This window comes from Carassius gibelio, chromosome A16 (genome assembly GCF_023724105.1).
Source record: "Carassius gibelio isolate Cgi1373 ecotype wild population from Czech Republic chromosome A16, carGib1.2-hapl.c, whole genome shotgun sequence".
Taxonomy (NCBI): domain Eukaryota; kingdom Metazoa; phylum Chordata; class Actinopteri; order Cypriniformes; family Cyprinidae; genus Carassius; species Carassius gibelio.
Genome location: NC_068386.1, coordinates 8,969,193 through 8,990,706, shown reverse-complemented (window position 1 = coordinate 8,990,706; position 21,514 = coordinate 8,969,193). Strand labels below are relative to the sequence as shown.

The following is a 21,514-nucleotide window of genomic DNA, read 5'->3' as shown; positions in this document are numbered from 1 at the left end:
TGGCCATCGTGTAGATCCAAATCAGGTTATTCTTGTAGTCTGGCACATGTCTGAGTTGGCACAGACGAGTCTGAATATGTGCCCTCTATCTCTGATAACAGCTGTGTCTAGAGGCAGGTAGTTCTCAGTTGAGGAAGCTCAGTGGCCTAACACTGCAGTCTAACTTCACACATTACTTAAGTAGTTGTGTTTACAGAGGGTTGGGGCACAATGGCAAAACCAACATAACATAGACAAACTGATACCTGATCTTTAAACACTCAAGTGCACACTAGTTTAAATACTTAGACAAGCACGAGTCATGAGTTTGTTGCTCCTGTAACCAGGCAATGTGATGGACAAAGCAAACAAAAGTACATTATGCTAATCCATGCATTCTACATTACAAAAGAGTTCAGCTTGAGCGCAAACCACAAAATACTGCCATTTGCATTTAGCCAGTATTTGCATTTTTATTTACTTTGTATCTTTTGCTACCAGGTGCTTCCAGAAATGAAAAGTTATCATTTTGCTCCAAATCTTTCTTCTGTGGAACATGAAAGGGGAAAATGTGAAAAATGTAATTAGTCGGTTTTTTTATGCAATTCCAGGGGCGACAGCAGCTTTCAAGTTGAAAAATTATGCAAAAGCATGATGAAAGTACCATAAAAATTATCCATGTGACTTGTGCACTATTTTCCAAGTCTTCCAAAGTCATTTGATAGCTTTGTGTGAGAAATAAAACAGTCTGATTCTAATGCAAAAACCATTGCTTGAATTCAGAAGACCAGTAATATAGCATACAAACTTGTATACAACAATTCTAATATGTTTTTGAAACTTTGAAGCTTCAGCCCACATTGCTTGTAATTGAATGGAAAAGAGCAATCCACCACAGAAGGAAAAAAAAAGTCCAACACTGGTTTGGAATGACATGAGGCAGGGTAAATAATGACTAATTAATTAAATCATCCATTGACACACCAAATAAGTGTTTCTGGGCCGATCATTCATTACAACAAGGCATGAGACTGTGACAGACTGGACTGTCAAATGAAGGTGTAAAGTCGGCTTCGGTGCTATAGGCAGCTTCTGTTGGACTGCGAGGATGTTTGGCAGCTCTCTGACTGCTGGCAGCTGGGCAGACAGCTGCAGCAATGAGCGACTCGTAGGATGTGTGGTTATGTAACCATCAACATAGATTTAGACACGCAGTGTAACATCAGCGTCTGTACAACCAGCACCACTGACTGACATCTGATACAAATATGCACAGGTGGCCGAGATGCACTAACAACCTGTGCAGTATATACAGCAAATAATGAAAGAAAAAAAAAACATAATTTTCCATGCTTGTGCACACAGCCAAACTCAAGACCACTGAAGACATAAAAGGCAAGGCAGAATTCAGATTCACAGGTGCGGCATATCACAACTAGATCACGCTGAGAGGCCGATCAGAGATTTAGGGAATTGAAGCGGACCCATGCTAATGACAGAGCTGATGCCAGAGATGCTTTGCTGGAGCACAGCCTGGTGCTGTTGATCCCCTCTGTGCCTGGGGATTTACCAGCCAAAGTCCCCTAAAGCCCTCCTTCCATCTGAGCGAAGAGAAAAGAAGCAGCTCCAGTCACACGGCCGATAACCAGGCCCGCACCCAATCAGTGCGTTGATTTCCACTGAACTAAAACACATTCATTATTCATCAGCCACATTCTACATATTCGCCACCTCCTACATGCTCATTTATTAACTATTTTGGCTAATCTGATTATGTTTCTAGCCACCAATAATGTCTCTGATATACTGTTCAAGTTTTTCCATTCTACGCTTCTCTTAAAAAGAAGTTCAAAATAACCTTTGTTAGCGAACATTTCAATGCCACCCTGCTGGTTCATGCTGCTGGTTTAAATTAATTTTTACATATGTGCTGAATAATATTTAATAATGCGCTTTGCTCTCAATATCAAAATAAACACATAGAAAATATCAGCAAAAACAACAGTTAAGAAAGCATCCGATCATAGTGATGCGGATATGTTTGCACTAGCTCTGCAATTTTACATTCTCAAATCATGTCAAGTACAATTAGTCAAATTTCTTGGAGGCCACAATTATTTAATCGTTCAAAGTGGCAATTAATCATTCAAAGTCCACTTATGTTATTCTGCATGCTTAAGATGTGTTTTTTATTTCTAAATGTTATCTTAAAGGGGGGGTGAAATGCTATTTCATGCATACTGAGTTTTTTACACTGTTAAAGAGTTGGATTCCCATGCTAAACATGGACAAAGTTTCAAAAATTAAGTTGTACGTTTGAAGGAGTATTTCTGTTCCAAAAATACTCCTTCCGGTTTGTCACAAGTTTCGGAAAGTTTTTTTCGTGTATGGCTCTGTGTGACGTTAAATGGAGAGGAATTTCCTTATATGGGTCCTAAGGGCACGTCTGCCGGAAGAGCGCGCGCAACGGACATTCACTGATCAGAGCGAGAGCGTCGCGAAATGTCACAAAAGGAGTGTGTTTTTGGTTGCCAGGGCAAGACAACCCTGCACAGATTACCAAAAGAAAAACAGCTTTAAGGGACCAGTGGATGGAGTTTATTTTTACAGAGCATCAACGGAGTTGTGCAAGTGTTTGTGTTTGTTCCCCTGCATTTCGAAGATGCTTGTTTTACAAACAAAGCCCAGTTTGACGCCGGATTTGCACATTGTTTATTTCTTAAGGATAATGCAGTCCCAACGAAAAAGGGTCACGATCGTATGTTGGAACCGCATGCGGTGAGTAAAACTGCTTCAAATATCTCTGTGTTGTTAACTTAGCTATCGGAGCGTAAGCACATCAAGTAAACAACATGCGATGTTGTCATCAAACTGAACTTTCCACATGTACAGCTTAAAAAAAAAAAAAAAAAGTGGAACTTAGTCATTTTTCCAAAACCGCTAAGCAAATATATACAGTTTCAGTACATACCACATAGAGACGCCGTTGCTGATGCTGCTCTTGTTAAATTTCAGCCTCTGGATCTGATTCTGGATCATAAATAAACGGCTGAATCTGACTGTTAGCCATGGTTTGTTTTGGTGATTCTTTAGCTCCGCCCACACGTCACGCCTCCAGCCGGTCGTGTTTTTCCGTAAAAAATCGGTACAGACTATCTTTCTCTTATGAATATAATAAAACTAAAGACTTTTTGGAGTTATGAAGGATGCATTACTACTCTAAAGGTACTCAAGATTAACAGGATATTGAGTGAAAACGAGCATTTCACCAACCCCCCCCCCCCCCCCCCCCCCCCCAAGAGTTTTTCCCATTGTTTACATTTTAGATTTATCATAACATTACAATACCATTCATATTTTTACTTTTTTGTAATTTTAAGAAGAAACCAATCCAATGTATAGTTGACATTTGAGTATTAATACAATAGAAAAATTCTAAAAGTTTTTCAGTTAGAAAGTTTTCAGCTTGTCATTCAATGTAAACTGTGATAATCTTAATTAATAAATCGCAATTACACTTTCAAGGGAATAATCGACAATTATGATTTTTGTAATGATTTTATAATCGTGCAGCCCTAATTCAAGTTTATTTTTATAGTATTATATAAATGCTTTAGTTGGACAAATATTTTATAAATCTGTCTGTCTTTTGCAAAGTCGGACTAAGGTCCAAGCGAAGTTTTGATGCAAACTCATGAAAATGTGTACAGCTAAATGCATAACATTCCAAGTATACTTTGGCCTTAATGCAATTTTTGGAAAATAATGTAACTGTAGCTCATCTTAGTCACATAATATGTATTTAATCATTTTTATTTGGTCAAGTATACTTGAACAGACCAATGAAACCTGTAGCTCAATGACACAAATACCAGCTGTAGTTTGATTATAACTGTACATGTATTTTGTACTTGTCGATTTTAAAAAAAATATGTAGTTTACTGCATCACTAGTAAGACCATAATAGAAATAGGGAGGAGCAATGTGTGCGAGAGTGAAACAGACAGTGAGTGTCTGTCTCTGACTGCTGAGCACAGCCGTGGTCAAGTGTCTCGCTCTCTTTTACACACACAGACAGATCTCTCCAATGTTCAAGGAAGAAGTAAGGCCAGGTCAAGCGTGAAGACACATGCAGATACACACGTTTTTCAGTGAGAAAAGGACAAGAGGCGGAGAAGTCTTAGGCAGAGAGTAGAGATTGCCCTTCCTTGGGGTAGAGAATCTTATTTCTGTATGATGTTGAAGTCAAGAGACGTTCATTCATGGTTGTCAGCACTCAGATTATGGGAAACCGTATACATCTGACCCTAAGAGCAACAAGATAAGACAGTTTAAAATATCAACAGCGTACACCAGGAAGTGCCGAGTGTTCTCCTCCCGTTTAATATGATCCATTTCAGACCAATCAATAATTATGCAAGTAAACCGCAAACAATAGGAATAATGCCCATCAGACAAATGTCTCTGCACTACAGCGAATATCACAGCTGTGGCCAATCTAAATAACCAAAATGTTACTTTTGGGTAACGTTGTACATACAGGGCTCCAAGCTGTAACTAAAACATTACATGTGAAGTTTATGCTGAGGTCATCACTGACACGTTATAACTTAAAACTGAGTAATCAGTGACAGTAATACAGAGTGCCGTCTAAGGGCCCGAAGAACATGGGCATCCAGTATGGTTTTTCCCCAACCTTGACCCTTACGCACAGAGATTGTTCCAGATTTTCTGAATCTGTGGATGGTATTATCCACTGTAGATGATGATAATCAAACTCTTTGCAATTTTTCTCTGAGAAAATCCTTTCTGATATTGCTCCACTATTTTTTGCCACAGCATTGGGGGAATTGGTGATCCTCTGCCCATCTTGACTTCTGAGAAATACTGCCACTCTGAGAGGCTCTTTTTATATGTTGCCAATTGACCTAATAAGTTGCACATTGGTCCTCCAGCTGTTCCTTATATGTAAATTTAACTTTTCTGGCTTTTTATTGCTACCTGTCCCAACTTTTTTGGAATGTGTAGCTCTCAAGAAATCCAAAATGAGCCAATATTTGGCATGACGTTTCAAAATGTCTCACTTTCAACATTTGATATGTTATCTATATTCTATTGTGAATAAAATACAAGTTTATGAGACTTGTAAATAATTCCATTCCTTTTTTACTCACAATTTGTACAGTGTCCCAACTTTTTTGGAATCGAGTTTGTAAAGATGTATGACCTAGAAGAGCCTCTGACAAATGGGAGCCATTTGTTGTCTTGAAACGGTTTAGGACAAAATATGAACCATTAAAAGAGCACAAACAAACACACACACACACATACACACACACACACAAAAATCAGTATTAAAAAGAACACGGGACCTAAGGGAAGAGTGAGGAATTATTGCTCCTACTTTATTAACTCCCAAGCCATAATTCTTGATCTATGTCTACCTGTTTTATTAATAATAATGCAACACAAAATATAGACTGCATGTGTTATTGTTTATGCTGTCATTAGTATTGGCCATGCACATAGTTATTTGCATAATGGGAGTTTACCATCCTTGCCTGTACCAGACAAGGTAATGCAATCCTCATGAGCAGTTGCAGCCAACAGTTCCCTGGGATCATACCAGACGATGTTCAACACAACTGCACAGCACAAACACTAATATGCATATAGAATGATGCAATTTAAAGACATGAGGCATTTTCAAGGCATAAGCAAAACCACCCTGAATGCGCAAATGTTTTCTGTTTTTCATTTCCATAAAGTTAAACTTTTCAAAACTTTTCCACATTGGTGAGCACACCCACATTGCATCAGCGATGGTTGTCCATGTCACCGGAATTCGATTACGTTCACTAAAAATGAATGATTTCCATTTGCTTTGTCAGACCAACATTTAAACAACAGTCATGCTGGTACTTTTAAGATTACAATCATTTGAAAATTTACAGCAGTGTCAGCCTAAATGCTAATAATAAAACACAGATTAAAATGGAAGCTCAACAAAGGCATTAGTATAGTATTAAGGCTGAACCAGAAAGACAAAATATTCAAGCACATTGCAAAAATTATGAACAGAAATTATGTTTCTAAACACTCTAAAACCCTTAAGGATCAACACAAGATCTCATTGGAATGTTATGCATCATGAAGCTAAAGAAGTTGACCTGTGAAAATACAATGCAGAGAGTGTGGTTAAAATGTGGGTAGTAAAGTATGTGACGGCACCCAAGCTGGTATGTGGAACTGCTGTGGAAGGACTAATTATTAACCCATTGCAGCTGTGGTCACAGTGCTTATTCACAGCAAAGCGTGCAGTAGTAATTGTGCTTAAATGGCATCTTTTAAGATGATGCACCAGAGACAGCACAGAGTGAGCATTCAAGTATCAATTTTGTTTTTATTATAAGTTTTACTGACTGCTGCAGTACAAAACAATGCAAAATATGCAACAGCTAGTTGCCAGTGCAACATTTATCATTTTCATTTGGTTTAACTTTAAGTTCTAAAATAACTAAAACTAATAAAAACTGTACATACATACATACAGGTGCATCACAATAAATTAGAATGTCGTGGAAAAGTTCATTTAAGTAATTCAACTCAAATTGTGAAACTTGTGTATTGAATAAATTTAATGCACACAGACTAAGTAGTTTAAGTGTTTGGTTCTTTTATTTGTGATGATTTTGGCTCACATTTAACAAAAACACTCCAATTCACCATCTCATCTGCATTTTTTTGGTCTCTTGTTTCTCATTCTCCTCTTGACAATACCACATAGATTCTCTCTGGGGTTCAGATCTGGTGAGTTTGCTGGGCAGTCAAGCACACCAACACCATGGTCATTTAACCAGCCTTTGGTGCTTTTGGCAGTGTGGGCAGGTGCCAAATCCTGCTGGAAAATTAAATCAGCATCTTCAAAAAGCTGGTCAGCAGAAGAAAGCATGAAGTGCTCCAAAATGTCTTGGTAAACGGGTGCAGTAATTTTGGTTTTCAAAAAACACAATGGACCAACACTAGCAGATGACATTGCACCCCAGATCATCACAGACTGTGGAAACTTAACACTGGACTTCAAGCAACTTGGGCTATGAGCTTCTCCACCCATCCTCCAGACTCTAGGACCTTGGTTTCCAAATGAAATACAAAATTTGCTCACATCAGAAAAGAGGACTTTGGACCGCTGGGCAACAGTCCAGTTCTTCTTCTCCTTAGCCCAGGTAAGACTCCTCTGACGTTGTCTATGGTTCCTGTGTGTGGTGGCCTCAGTCCATTCCTTGTGAAGTTCACTCAAATTCTTGAATCGATTTAGCTTGACAATCCTGCGGTCCTCTTGGTTGGTTTTGCATCTTTTTTTTTTTTTTTTTACACACTTTTTCCTTCCACTCAACTTTCTGTTAACATTCTTGGATACAGCACTCTGTGATCAGCCTGCTTCTTTGGCAATGAATGTCTGTGGCTTACCCTCCTTGTGAATTGTGTCAATGATTGTCTTCTGGACAACTGTCAGATCAGCAGTGTTCCCATGATTGTGTAGCCTAGTGATCCAAACTGAGAGACCATTTTGAAGGCTCAGGAAACCTTTGCAGGTGTTTTAATATGATTAGCTGATTGACATGTCACCTTATTCTAATTTGTTAGTGAATTGATGGATTTTTGTTAAATGTGAGCCAAAATCATTACAATTAAAAGAACCAAAGACTTAAATAACTTAAATTACTACAGTCTGTGTGCATTGAATTTATTTAATACACGAGTTTCACAATTCGAGTTGAATTACTGAAATAAATTTACTTTTCTACGGCATTTTAATTTATTGAGATGCACCTGTATTTAAAAAAAAATGGCAAAGCACAACTAATTTACTAAATCTTTAACTAAAATTAAAATGAAACCAGACAATAAAAACAGAATCAAATTCAAAGTATTAACCAAAGCTATGGTAACACTGCATTTGTATGGTTCAGTTCTCACTATTAAATAGTTGCTTTGTACTAGGATATTGGCTGTTTATTAGTACTTATAAAGCAAGTATTAATGAATAATTCTGCATGATCATACATCCCTTAATCCTAAACCATACCTAAAAACAACTACATTACTGAACTATTAATAAGCAGTAAATTAGGAGTTTATTGAGGCAAAAGTTGTAGGTAATAATGAATGCGTGCTCCTCATACTAAAGTTTTACAAAAACTATAACAGTATATCATACTAAAATAACACTGATGTTGCCTTAATAAAAAAATTAAAAGTAAAAAAAAAAAACAACAACACTGGACTTAAGCATTACAAAATAAGCCATAATATTTAATGAAAGAATATGCAAGTTCTCAATGATATGAAAAAAAAGCGATGAATGATGAATGATTGACCTGTTAATAATTAAATAATCTGTGTCCAAATCAGAAGATATTTTTTTTGTCTGGCCAGTCAAGTTATTTCAAGGATTTTTGTCTGCATTCAAGCAACATTTTAAATATGTCAAGCAGGGGTGTTGCTAGATCTAAAACTCTGCTGGGGCCCAGGTCCCCATGACTTTTTCTATCACTTTTTTTCTTGAAAGCCTGCTGTGTGCAAGTGTGCGCAACACAATGCACAATGCACTGTAAAAACTTCCGTTGCTTTAACCACTATTCTTACAGTGCAACAATACTGAGGAAGGTAAACATGTATCTATTTACAAATATTTAAGTATTTTTTTATGTAATTAATATGAACAATTACATTGTTTATAGGCATAAATGGCATAGACTGTATGGAAATAACAAAAGAGAGAATTTTTCTTGCATTCTTCTACATTACACAATGATAACAATGAATAATGACATCTTTTCAAGAAATTACAATTACAATATTTCTAGAAACCAGCCATTTTATGGCTGGACTAATAAAGAGAATATTTAATCTAGAAAACAAACAAACAAACGAACAAAGGTATTCTCCGGTTTCCCAGCCAAGTCCAAACAAGGTTGGTTCATTTTTTAAAGCATTAAACTCTACTGCCTAGCACGTAGTTATCTCAATCATAATTATTTAACTTTTTATGTATTTATATCCTAAACTAAAGCTAGTAAATTAAATATTAATTTTATATTTGAAAGTACAGAACACATAAATGTTTTTTTTTTCTTCTAATGTATGAGACCTGTCTGGCTGGGGATGTACAGTAGTTTGTTTATTAATTCTTACCTTCTTCAAACTCATCATCTCTCTTTCACACAAAAAAAATCTGATCTTCATCTAAAGGAGATAATAATGATAGTCAAATAAGATGATTGATTACTTTTATTTCGTCATGTTTTCACAGCTTACCTCTGTAAAAAAAATGTTGTGCAGTTGTTGCAAGGAAACACAGATGCACTTAAAGATGCAATAAAAAAATAAAAAAAACTTGCTACAGGAGTGTGGGCAGGGGGAGAAACGTTGAACTAAACCCTAACCCTAACCCTATGTCCACAAACATTTATGGTGGTGAATATGTTTGAGAATGAGTAAAAGAGGAGAAAAAAGATGCAGTGAGGGCTAATAAGGACAGGGCACTAGGCACATCGGCCTACTGTGATAATAATGGCCATTGAGTTCTTCCTCAGATCTACAACACTTCATGCCATCCACCACTGATGGTGCCCGCGCGGCATGCTGGCATAAAACAAAGGACATTAACATCAGTAGAAAACGTTTTTATTTTTCTTCACAGAGTGAATTTCAATGCCATTGTTTTACTGAGACTTATCTTTCATGTCCTCCATTTTGCATGTGAAAGAAATGTAAATGGAGTAGTTAAAGCCAGGGAAAACTTCAAGACAAAATTCAGCCAACAGCTCATTAGTCTGACGGTTAGAACACACCATAGGTGCTGCAGTGTCCTGCCTAACGAGGAAAGCAATGGTCATTAAAGATTCTCTCACACTTACTGGAGACACACGGCCGTTAACCTCTGCAACCTCCGTGGATTTCAAGAGAGTCTGACTACGAAAGTTACAAATGTTTTTTTGACCTTGCCATGCTCTTTTCTAATGAAACCATTAGAAGGAAGATACGAAATTAAAATTCTGTTTCTTTAGAAATAAAATTTCCTTCAACATAATAGGTCCATCTTTGAGAGTTATAGGGATAGTTCACCCAAAATGTATTAGGGCTGACACTTTTGTGTAAAATTTTTCTTGATTTTTAAGACATAAGTGTTCACTGAATCGATTATAAAATCGATTTTCAAATGTCAAAAAAAAAATAACGTTTCCTTTTTCAACGTCAAATGACGGACGAATGCAAAGAGAGCGCTGGAAATGCACAAGTAACCAATATTTCTTATTTACTGGCATGAAGTTTTATGCAGAACAGCAACAGGAGTGCAACATTCTCGAAAATAACAAAAGAAAAACATCACTGCAGGCTTCAACCCGGCTGCATTTATGATTTAGGCAATTCAAAAATCTCCAAGATTATTTTAAATAGGCTAATGATTCAATCCATTTCAAACAACTTTTCAAAAACAATAAACTTTAAATGGACTTGAGAACAGGCCATGTGTGTTTTTTTTATTGAACGTAACCGACACTTATAGGCAGCACTAGGCAGGCATAAGGAAATGCACCAAAAGGCTAGGACCATTACAAATTTATTGGACAGGAAAACAAGTCGATCAACATTTCGGGGTCCAGAGCAGAGCGTTTTTTTATTCACTGTATGTCCAGCTGTTGAGAAGACGTGCTCCGACCGCCCTGATGTCCCAGGGACACTCAGGTACAGCTGCGCAAGGTGGGGGTATTACCGGTCGCTGTCAGCTTGCAATGGTCCTTTTCATAACTCAGAATCTCCTGTAACTAGATTCGCGAATGAGGCGAATTCACGTCTATCGCGCCGTGAGAACTCAAGACGCGCATAAACTCATCTTTACATTGACTTAACACTGAAATCATTTGCGCCAGACACTATATTCGTGTTTGTTGTGAATGCAGAGAGGTCGCTTTCGACGTCACTGGGTCTTTTAGGTGCGTAAAATTGCTGGTATTTTATATCTAGCTTTCGCAACGCATACTGCACTTTCGGAATCTGCTTGCCCTGAGTTTTGTTACATCTATATTTTTTAATTGTTTAATTCTTTTAAAATTAATAGTGTACATATTTGGTTAAAATCGATTCCCTATTTCATTTTCGAAACTTTTTTTGGTTGGTCCGATCGATTGTGCAATCGATTTTCGAACTAAAAGTGACAGCCCTAAAATGTATTAATTAGTAATTACTCATGCTTATGTCATTCCAAAATTGTATAATTTTGTTTTCTACAAGGAAAAAAAAGGAATGGAAGGAGAACACAATCCAGGTATTTATTCTGTTTTTTAGTATTCAAATATACTGCCCACACACTCTTAAAAATAAATGTGCTTCACGATGCCATAGAAGAACATTTTTGTCTAAATTGTTCCATAAAGAACCTTCAACAACTGAAGAACCTTTCTGTTTCAGAACTAAAAATGGTTCTTCTATGGCACCTTCATGTTTTTGCACCACAGAGAGCATACTTTCTAGCATCCATAGTAGGGAAGTAGGCATATTCAAATGCAGGAAGTTAGTTTTGAATGAGTTCTTTTCAACAGAGCCAGTACCATAAATCAGACTATCCAATCACTGTTGCCAAAAAGTCACTTACAAATATTGCAAATTGCAAAAAAAGTATTCGTAATTAAAATTTAAAGTGGTTTAACTTAACACAATGCATATAGACAATGAGTAATTTAGTCTCTAGTCCATTTAAGGAAGATTAAAGCTTTAAAAATGAATTCTTTAATGCAGACTGCAGAGTAACTCCAAATTAGCAGGCTAAAAGCAAACATTTTTTCCTGAGTTTTAGAAAAACAAACTATCCTTCTTTACAAAAGTGTTGCTTATGATATATTTAAACAATTGTGACATTATGGTAAATTAAACAAAGGAAAGAGGCCAACACCATTCCTCCCTTTAGATTCTGCTCAAGCACCGTTGCAACCTAATTCAAGCAATAACATGTCTCAATCACGGAGTTCCTCGCTTTGTGCTGATACACTCGAAAATAATATCATTAAGCTCTCCCTCCACACCACCACAAACTGCATTAAAGGAAACTAGCTCTAGCCAACTGTGTCGGGGGCGAACGAAGCCAAGTTCTTTATGTTACTTGATATAATGGAAACTGTTTGCATCACATTAGAGGGTTGACTCCAAACAAAACCAGCCTGTATCAAACATATAGTCCCTGACATCAAGAACAGTGCGTGATTATATTATCACAATATGAAAGATGATCATACTCAGTTAATGATGATACATTTTCTAAGCAAACCTCCCAGACTATAACATCACTTTTTAAACCAGTGTCAATGTTAAAGTCACAATGAACGGAAGTAGAGACTGTTTTCTCTTATTGTGACATACATCTGAGTGAAACTGATTTTCGCAAAAGAAAAATATAGGGCAGGGACATCTGTGGTGCATTGGTTGTGGATTTTGAGATGTGGGCGTTAAATTCAAAAGTGGAGGCAGATGACCGTCAGCTCGAAGGGGCAGGATTTAAATGGACAAAATGATTGGATAAGTCCTGAAAAGTCCGTCTTTTTCATCGAAAGGTCCAATTGTGACATTCATTAAACATTACGAGGTCGATATATATATACACATATACACATATACATATATATATATATATATATATATATATATATATATATATTTAAATGAAGCATGCACAGATTAATTTGTTCTATACATTTAAAGATCTATAAATGCATTTAGGAAATAAAGTGTACATTTTCATGCCAACTTTACTACACTTCAAAAATCATTAAAAATATATGTAGGCTATGACTGAACTGGATTAGTGACTGTATTGTTCCAGATTTTTTCTCATATGGTTTATAATCGTTCACAAAACATGTTCGACTAACTTTTGGTTTGGAAAAACATGAAGTTGAATATTTACATAATTTACAGTTTTTGAGTGAACTACCCCTTTTACCATATTTTTTCTATTAGCAGACGTCCAGTGCTCCATATGTATACTCCACAGACAAGGGACACCGTCTAGTCGTTTCCAAGAATTAGGAAAAAGCGTCAGATTCCTGCGGTCTGTGGTTTGCAATGTTACTCTAATGTAGCAAAACGTTATTCCTGGTTGACCGCCGGGACAAAACCATGGGCTAGCGCTACATTTTTCAACTTGTTTTTGAACAACCCAGCTGATTTGACTCATTGCCGCATTGTTTACAGGAAGTCAATCTTCATATTTAACGTATGAAAAGTGTAATAGCTTCTACGATTTTCACTTGAAGCAGCAAAACTGTTTTTCATGCAAAACGCCACGTCTAAGTTTTACTGAAAAACTCAAAAATGTTATTCCTGCCTAATCAAGACATAAAAGGAAAATACTTAACGTTACTAAATCTGCTTACTAATTCTCGTCCATCGACTAAGACGTATATAAAGAAAGACAAAACATTTACACTTTAGACCATACCTGACACAGATGCTGTAACCATTTACTCTCCAGGGCAACGTGCCGTGGTCCGCATCCCATCGCTTGTCAAACGGAATCGCCGCTGACGCCTCTCTCGGAGTTATTTGGCCGCTCGCGAGCCAACAGGGCTTCCCCTCCTGCTTGTCAAACTCGAAGCACGTATCGTGCGTTTAGCTGATCAGCGCAACAACAGCCAGTGTCGCGCAACGCAAACAGTCCACACCGCACCACCCTGCACGCGACTCACGCCCCGGGGGTCCCGCCCCCTCCCGTTCGCTCGCAGTTATAAGGGTGATTAATAATCATGAGGTAGTATACTTCTTTGACGCCCATTGGCCGAAGAAAGTACCTTAATTTTTAGCTCCCTCCTCGCTGTCGTCCGCTGCGAAGTGACGTCATGGAACATTCCAAAAATTCCTTGTCCCGGTATTCTTCATTTCATCTGTAGATATTAGTAGCGAGTACCCAAAATGAAAATTCTGTCATGAATTCACCCTCATTTTGTTCGACACCTGTGATTTTCTATTTTCTTTCTGCAGGTATTCTATTTAAAATATTATTATTATTAATAAAAGCTCTTAAAATGGTTTTGGAAAAGTGGATTTCTACATTAAACAGTTTGTGGGCATGTAACAAAACGAGGATGGGTAATGATAAGTGTAGATAATATTCACAATCAATACTCAAAAAAGGTGTATTATTATTTTATGTACTTTATTAAATAAAATCACACACACACGTATATATATATATATATATATATATATATATATATATATATATATATATATATATATATATATATATATATATATATGTGATGTGTGTGTGTGTGTGTTTCGATGAGTACCTTTGGGGGGGGGGCAGGGTCAAGTACTCCAAATAATTTCAAATAGTTTATGTTATTTCGAATTGCTTGTGGAATTTCGGTTAAACTGATATTATTAACTGTGATCATAACCAAAGTCACATATTTTATGGAATAAAGGGTGAGAATGCCTTAATACACACAGAGCAAGTGTTTCATGAGCAAGCCCTACTGGGGGATGCGTACTGGGCTGCTTATGTCAGCACAATTCCCTGACTAAGTTGAGCTCTTTAGTAGGACTGAAGCTTCTCAGTTGCTCTAATGGTAGCATGGTCCACATAGGGACTTGCTACTTGCCCCACCTTTTAAAACAGGACTCGATTTGATGCAGTTGAGTTCAGCAAAACACGATGAAGCTTGGGTATCTGTTTTTTTGTTTGTCTCTGAATATACTATAGTATTCACAACACGCTATGAATCTTAACAGTCACCCTGACTGCCATATGACAAATGGTCGACAAAGGAATGCTTTGTTTAACGGATGCAAATGCAGTACTGGGTCGATACCCCAAGGGCAGTTTAATTACTGTGCATAAATATAGCTTTCCAAACTCCACGCCTGTTGGGCCTCCAACCTGTTATTATGCTTTTTTATATTTATTTTACAAGAGCCAAATTACTTTCAAGGAAGCACAGTAGTGGTGCTTGATGAACTGAGCAAAAACTTGAATGTGTAAGAATAGTAACCATATTTTTCATGTGGTCTCAGACTTTTGGACTCCACTGTAGTACCTTTGTATTACATAAGATACCACCCAGTGTTACTTTAAGATTATTTATGTATTACTACAGTATTTATTAATAAAACTTTTATTTGAATATTTTCAGTTTTCAAGTTGTTCAGTTTAGAAAGTTTGTAATGCACTTTTGTCATTTTTTAAAAAAGTTTTTGTTTCCTATTTTGTTTTACTATAAAATTAGCTTTAATTTTATTTTCATTATATTACAGTATAGCCTATTGTATAATATTATTATATTATATTTTCAGTTTTAAAAATTTTAGTTCATTTTTTTATGTACATTTTTTTTACATCCAATATTTCTATTTTATTTCAGCTTTACTTCAACTAACTAAAATAATTTGTTTAATTTCCATTCTAGTTCAACTTGGCACCTGCCGTGTCAGTGTACATTTTATATATATTTATTTCACAAGAGTCAAATTACTTTCAAGGAAGCACAATAATGGTGCTTGAGGAACTGAGTGAAAACGAACTTGAATGCATAAGGTGGTCACCATGGGGTCAATTAGAGTGACATTGCGTGACAAAACTAGTGTGTTATTGTGCATTTTTCCACTGTAAAGCCCCGTGATGTCACAATAACGTAGGTTCAATGTTCTGGCTCTAAAATTAGCGAAGAGATAAGGTGAGACTCATCTCAGTGGGGTTAACGCTGTGAATTTAGAAGGATTAGACGGACTCCTGGAGCCTTTTCGGTGTCCAGTAAAGTTCACCTGGCATTCTGGTGATAAGTCATATCCCTAAGCTGCCTGATCCTGTCACTGGATGCCACCGTTGTTCAGACAACCTATGGAGAACGAGAGGGCTGCTGGCTCCATTGTCATGACAGCCACCTTCCTCGCCTGAGTCAAACAGGACACCTGGTTGGGCGTTTGGCTGTGAGGTGCGTGATGCCGTGTGGGTGGGGGTTTTAGGCCACACAGAGAGGTCTGTTGTGATTGGCAGAACCGTGATTGCACAGTTCATGCTAGTTGAACTGCACTGGACCACACTTATGTTGGGCTTTCTTTCCCAAGACCAAGCGAGAGAGAGACGCACAGTAGCAAGGACACTGCGTTGTAAATGCACCACAGTGTGACAATTTGATCCTAACCGGCTTATGTAACAGGAATGCCTGCATGCTCATCTTCCAGCAGACAACGACTGCACCGACTGTTATATAACTAGATCAGGCTCCACACAGAGCCAGGGTGCGCCTATACACGGCACACAGCAGCCTGCCAAAGACAGCAAGAAAGACAGAGACGTAGAGAGTAAGACAGAGAGAAACAATGCTGCCTGCTGCAGGAACACAAAGAGAGTCAAAGACTACGTAGGAGTGAAATAAAACATTCGGAAAAGGACACCATCAGTGGAGTAACAATAAAAGTAATGCATTAATTAATCTAGCCATCGCTCATGTAATACAGTTTTTTGGGGGGCATTTATGAACAATGGAAATACTGTTATATATTCAGAAATAATTCAGTATTTGTATAGTTTTATGTAATATTATTAAAAAAAAATCTTGATTTCAAAATGTCTGTTTCAGATGTGATACACTGCATATGTAGTAATATGGTTACATTAAGTGATATTAGTACTTCAAACTATTTTACTTGCGTTATTTACTTTTTCAGTTTTAGTTTAATTCTAGTTTTGGTTAACAATGGCGACACTGATAACACTGCAGTGCTTTTAGAATACTTTTTGTAAGGGACAGGAGACATTATATAGTGACCCTACATATCATGTGTGTAAATATTTAATTATGGTACACATGCAATATAATAGTGGAAAGTAAAATCAATAGGTTGTAATACATCTCTCTATGTTGGTAATTCACACACCACCCTTGTGGTATCTGATTTTTTTATTTGTCCATTAGTAGCAGTATGTACAGTACATCTGAGCCTTCTCCCCTACTGTACATGGAGTTCATATTGTCCCAAATGTATTCCATATTTAATGGCAGACAATATGATTTGATGAACAGGCTGAAATGAAAACAGATTATGAAAGAGGATCTGCTGAATTGATTTAAACATAGTAAAATGTCATATTGTCAAAATAGTGATTAAACACATAGGCAAGATGTGAGCCTGACAGTGAGGAATTACAAAAATGATCTTGTGTTGTCATCTATGATCTTTACATTCCCTCAGAATGTTCCTGTTGTATCATGGCCATGTGGATAATTTATGTAGTATTTGTAGTACAGGTATGTAGTATAGTGCAGCAAAAGCCAGAGGTGGTTTCTTGCTCTTGGGCTTCAGAGCAGATAATCCACCCTTATAGGAAGGCATCACAATCCTCTGGCACTCTGCTGCCAGACTCTGGGTTTTGTGGAGTTTAATGGGTGGTAATGTTGGGTAAATGTTTCCAGCATATACATATGCCAGCAGGACCAAAACTCAATTAGCTCTGCTCCATACTGCAGTCTAATTCAATGTGCTCGGGTGCTACACTTAGAATGCAATTACACCTCTGACAGCCAGTTTCAGTCATTTCACTATAAGAGCAGTGCCTGCAAATCGAGTACAGTTGCTCTCGAAATGATTTTTTCGCGTCTCAAAAAACGTTGATCTAAAAACCAGTTGCAGCTTGTCTTGTACAATTTCTCAAATGGTCACATAAAAACAGAAGACTCACAGGAAATGATTGTCTTTGAAACTCTACTGCTTGTGGTGTAACTCCTGGATCATGTTAGAAAAGTAGTAGCCTCCCAAAGCCAATCAATGGGTCATACTGTGACTAATCCTGGAGTAAACCACCCACTTAGACAGGAAATAGGCATCTGACTGATATAGAAAGTGAACAATCACAGTTTTTCCGGGTGGGTAAATATGTATAGATGTACAGATGGATGAATAGACATGCAGACAGACAGACAGACATAGAATTTAGAGAACATTTGGTTTTTCAGATGATAAAAACGAATAAAACATTGTACTGTGTATATGTAACAGTTTTATGGTTGAAATATACAGTTTTTTACAACAACTGATGCAGAATTTCTTTAGTGAAACTCGTTTTTAAAATGCACAACTGCACGTCTCATCCCATTGATAGCAGGCTGAGGATCAGTATTGTGATTTCACACTGGGTCAAAGGGATCCCTGGAGATACACTTACCCGTCTGGCTCTGGGAACTCGGGAGCAAAGAGGGTCAAAGCAGAGATAGAGCATCCTGCAGCACTGCTGAGTCAGTGTGTGTTTGCTGGTGTTGAGGGAGTGAGATCATTTGGTTGATGTGTCTCTCTCCCTTGTTCATTGTTAGGCAAGCCTGCCAGAAAGCGTGAGTTTCCAGACAGGAGTAAGTAGTTTATATGAATTGATGAGGGGAGTTATTATTCTTTTTTGTCTCTTCCAAAGTTTGTTTCTCATATAGCAATAAGACATTGTGTGTGCAGCTCTGAGAGAACAACACAAGCCTTTAGATGAAGAGTGGGCTGGGAAATGATACAGTGAGAACACATTACTTCAGAATTCAGGGAGGAACACTGCATTATACAGAACTAAAGAATGTCCGAGATGAATACCCAGCATGGTTTGTTTGTCTTAGCTGGTTTACACTGGTCTCCCAAGCTAGAAAGCACTCAAATCTCCTCAAATAAACCAGCTGGCCAGCCTGAAAGACCAGCTAACCATATTAGGTTGGGGTTTTCTAAATGTTAATGGAGAAAACAGGAAAGACGCACATCAATGTTCAACAGTTGAAAGAAGTCTATTGTGCTCACGAAGGCAGCATTTTGGATACAAAGAAATTGAATTTAAAAAGTTATACTGTGAAGTGTCATTGCAAATGATATTTTTATGTAAATATAATGTAATTTAAAAAGTAATTTCTTCTGGTAAAGCTGAATTTTCAATCGTTCTAATATGCTGAATTAGTGCTAAAAAAATACTTATTTTTATTATTTTAATGTTGGTCTTGATAACCAAACATTTTTATTATTTATTTATTTTTTTTTTTTACATTTTTTAAACATGTAAGGTTTTAGAGGGTTCAAGCCGTGAGACCAGTTGACAACCAAGCTAAACACAAGGTTGGCTGAACTGCGAGACTTTCGAAAGGCAGTTAAGACCAGCAAAGGGGAAAACTCCTAACCCCAAGGTTGTGGGTTTGAGTCTCGGGCCGATAATACCAAGACTGAGGTACCACTGAGCAAGGCACCGAACCCCCAACTGCTCCCCAGGTGCCGAAGCATAAATGGCTGCCCACTGTTCCGGGTGTGTGTTCACTGATGTGTGTGTGTGCACTTTGGATGCCTTAAATGCAGAGCATGAATTCTGAGTATGGGTCAAGTCACTTTCAAAACAGTTTTTCCTACATGGTTTTACTGCAGAGTTTCATTTTGTGGCATTATTGAAGGGATGAAAATATTTGTCATTCTCATAGTAAAATCAAAACAACATAGAAGAATGCTTTATGCTTACTCTGATTTCATGTAATATCAAGTTTGTTTTAGTCTGACATGGAGAAAGACACATAGTTCCGGCCCTGAACAGCTGCAAAGCCCCATTTGAAAAGTATAGAGAGGCAAACACAAACACACCCTCAGACACATTTATTATCCTCTGACCGTGTTGGCACCAAGTTCATATAGTTCTTAGAATCTCTGTTCCATTCTAGGCAGAGTCCCAAAGATCCTGAACTCTAACAAGAAGAAACCAAAGGCATCAGCTAGGAGACAGACCTGATTAAAAATGAGGACAAAGACAATGTGAAATGTTATATTCCACTACCGCAGCCAAAATCAACTGTACACTCTGGAGTTCTGTGACACAGCAGTTATGTGGATCAAGAGTAACATGCTACAGAGCATTCAGTCAATATCTCATGTCTAAGTGGGAAGCTTTATCTGTGCAAGAACACATTAGCTCTCTGTCTTTATTTTTCAGCGTCAGAGTCATTACCATCTTTTCTCATTGGCTGCTAGTGTCGGTAAATTATAGCTATGGCCATTTAAATCCTCTATCTCTCTTTGGTTTATTTTAAGTCAAAGTGAAACAGGACTTGCAAACCATTTAACTTCGGTTATGTGACAGTTTTCAGTAAGATTTTGAAAGAGTACACACACACACGCACACACAAAAGACTTAATATTTAACAATTTGTCTCCTCTGTGTCTCTCCGCATCACTGTAGCGCCATTTTGGAGAACTTCTGCCGAACTCAAACTGGATAAGAGGAACAAAACTTTTGCAGGTTTGGAACGACATGGGGGTAAGTGATTAATGACAAAATTTTCATTTTGGGGTGGAGTATCACTTTAAGAGCAAGGCCAGTCCTAGAATTTGCTTTAAACAGCAATGACTTTTATAAATGTTTCATTTTATGCCATTCAATATTTAAACTCCATTGCTTTTATAAAACTACATGAAATACCCCAGAGTCTGCCCACAGAGGGTAAATAAAGCACCACTGAGCTCTTGACATCATCTCATTGGTCTGTTACACACCCACCTGGTTCTAAAGGAAAACCACAGAGAGAATCATGGAACCTTGACCTACAGATACAGACCTCAGCCGACCTTCTGTTGCGCTAGTGTTACACAAGTGTGCATAAACATATCACACTATTAGTAAAACACTATTGCATAAGCAAATATTATCTATGCTTAGTCAAGCTGCCAACTGATAAACCACACATTTGAGAAGAGGGGCCTGATTTGCAGGGCCCAAAAGCACTTAATGTTCAATACCTTCCTTATCCGACCGCAAGCCACTCAAAACATCTCCAGCACTGAGAGGAATTCACAAAACTCGCTGCCTTTTGGTATCGCTGCTTTCGCAAAAGGTTCCAAGCCTGTTTTTTTAAGTTTCTCTGGCAGTAGTCAAGTAATTTTGCATTGCACTGCCAAAGGCTACACAATTGGTGGAGGTAAAAACAATAACTAAGTCACTATGTGAAGTCATTGATGGGACTTTTTATCTTTGAAATAGCGCTGATATGAAAATGCATAACTGGAGTAGTATCAATAATTAAAGCCTACATTGTGATGTCCATCCATACTGAGCAATGAATATCATTCAGAACATCAGTTCCACCTGGTGGGCAGAGAGACAAATAAAAATACAACCTTCTCATTCTGTTGTTTCAGACTTCATTTAAATGTTTGACATCCAATATCAGTGCTCAAAATTATTCACAATAAAAATAAAGTATAAAAAAAATAATAAAATATGCAATTTAAATCCCTTTAAAATGTTGTATTTGTAATATATATAAGATACAATTATTACAAATATTTGTAATAATTTTCGATTTATCATTCTATTTGTATTTCAATTATTTTACATTTTTAATCATTTAATGTATTTAAATGTTGTTTGGAGAGAGACCCTGAACATCAATCACTGCCCTGGCATTCAGTCTACAATCCAATAATGAAGTGCAAGACTTTTAATTTGATTTGTAAAGACTGGACTCTGACTAACCAA

At 37.3% G+C, this 21,514-nt stretch overlaps 1 protein-coding gene across 3 annotated transcripts in view; it reads right to left on the bottom strand.

The window, feature by feature from the left end:
* Nucleotides 1-13,745, bottom strand: part of LOC128030522 (transcription factor HIVEP3) — a 61,389-nt gene extending 47,644 nt beyond the window's left edge. For 2 of the 3 annotated variants that reach the window (XR_008187923.1, XR_008187924.1), the window contains exon 1: nt 13,478-13,717. The gene's annotated coding sequence lies outside the window, so the exon portion shown is untranslated. Of the gene's footprint in view, nt 1-13,477 lie in introns of all 3 variants that reach the window. The other variant, XM_052618224.1, reaches the window with a different exon arrangement.
* Between the last annotated feature and the right edge of the window lie 7,769 nt (nt 13,746-21,514).